Below are 1,803 nucleotides of genomic sequence, written 5' to 3'. Positions count from 1 at the left end.
CGGCGGGGGGTGTGGTTGGTGGGGGGGGGGGGAGATGTGGCTGCTCTCGCTCTCCTTCTTCCCTTTCCTCCTCGTTTTGGTCGTTGGCTTTCTTTGATCCTTCGCCCCTCCACAACCACCACCACAACTACCACCTGGCTTTGAGGAAAGAAAAAAAAATATTTTAAAGAAGAATATATATTTATATTTATATATATAATAACAGCAGCAGCTGCTTGGCGGCGGTTCGCTGCCACCTGTACACTTAGAGGGGGGATACGCCAGAAGAAATGAAGCGTCCCACCACAACAACAATGAGCACATGAGAAGAAGAAGGAGCGGCACCAGTTAAGTTTGGGGGATCTCTGTGTGTGTCGGTGTGTCGGTGGGTGTTGAAGGCATCAATAAAACAACTGCAGCAAACGGTTTTTTTTGTTTTAGGTAGTTTTCTTCGGTCTTATGTATGTGTGTGTGTGTGTGTGTGTGTGTGGTTTCCATCTTCCCATGATTCTTTTTCCCTTCGTGTTGGATTTAGTTTCGTTAGACCCAATTTGTTTGCGCCTCCCCCTTCCGTCCGCGGCGTGCCGCCGCCCCTGCGGCCACGCTGCCTTGAGCCACCCGAAAGAGAACAGAGCAAAGAAGAAAATAAGAAAAGGCTACAAAATAAAACAAAAAAAAAAAAANAAAAAAAAAAAAGAAACAAGAGTCAGCAAGCAAGCAAGCAAATAGACAAAGCCAGGCGGGAAGAACAGAGAGAGAAATGAGAGAAAAAAAAAAAGAAGCTGGCGGTAGGAGCAGAAAAGAAGGTGGAAAAAGCAGACAATAAAGGGAAAAAAAAAAACAGCAAGAACGGGGAGCGAGGGAATAAGGACCCACCACGCCACAGCAGCAAAAGGTACATCCATGCATACATATATACATATCTCTGTGTGTCTGTGTGTGTGTATATATATGTACGTGTCTGTGGCGTGGCGATCAGCACGAGAAGACAAGAAAACAGACAGTGAGGGTTAAGTGCGTGTGCGTGTCTGTCTTTGTATTGGGTGCTCAATGTAATGCAGATGCAGAAGATGCGGAGGTATGGCTGCACCGTGGTGTGCAGCAGCAGCAGTGGAGAATGCAATGAAATGCACTGCGTATGACATAACTCCTGCCATTCTTTTTGTGTATTCTAGCCACCAACGCTATATAGACACACGCATACGCCCTCACTCTGGTGTTGTGTTTTCTCTTTCCTTCTTCTATGAGTAGTGTCCCTTCGGTCGTTATTCTGATGGTTTTTTTTTGCTTGTTTTGTTTGTTTTGTTTTGTGTTTGGGCTGCGATCCCCCTTTCTTTGCCTGTCCGTTTTCCTTGCTTGGTGTTTTTTTTTTTTTTGGTCCCCCTGGGCCAGTGGAATGACGCACGCTATGTTTCTGTTCATGTGTGTGTGTGTGTGTGTGTGTGTGTGTGTGTGCTCAACGACGGCAGCGTTAGCTGAAAACGGCGATGTATTGTGGAATTAAAACAAAAAATTTTCGCTTTCCTTAAGAAAAGGCAATGGAATCGAGTCAAGAGCGAGGATTCTTCCCACGTATTGCTGCTCACGTGTGCGTCGTTGTGCTCCCCTAGTGGCGCTTGCCACCACCACCGCCACCGCCCAATATGGCGTGCGCGTTTTTATTGTCTCGGATGTTGTTGTTGTTGTTGCTGTTGTTGTTGTTCCTGTGCGTGTATTTTATTTATTCCTTTGCGCGTGATTTCTTTTTTGTTTGTTTGTTCGCTGTTACTGCTTCAGATGTTATTGTGTCGGTGGTTGCGTGTCTGGGGGGGAGGCGTGTGGCAG

Source organism: Trypanosoma grayi (genome assembly GCF_000691245.1).
Source record: "Trypanosoma grayi strain ANR4 Tgr_759_V1, whole genome shotgun sequence".
In the NCBI taxonomy this organism is placed as follows: domain Eukaryota; phylum Euglenozoa; class Kinetoplastea; order Trypanosomatida; family Trypanosomatidae; genus Trypanosoma; species Trypanosoma grayi.
This window is presented reverse-complemented; position numbering follows the sequence as displayed.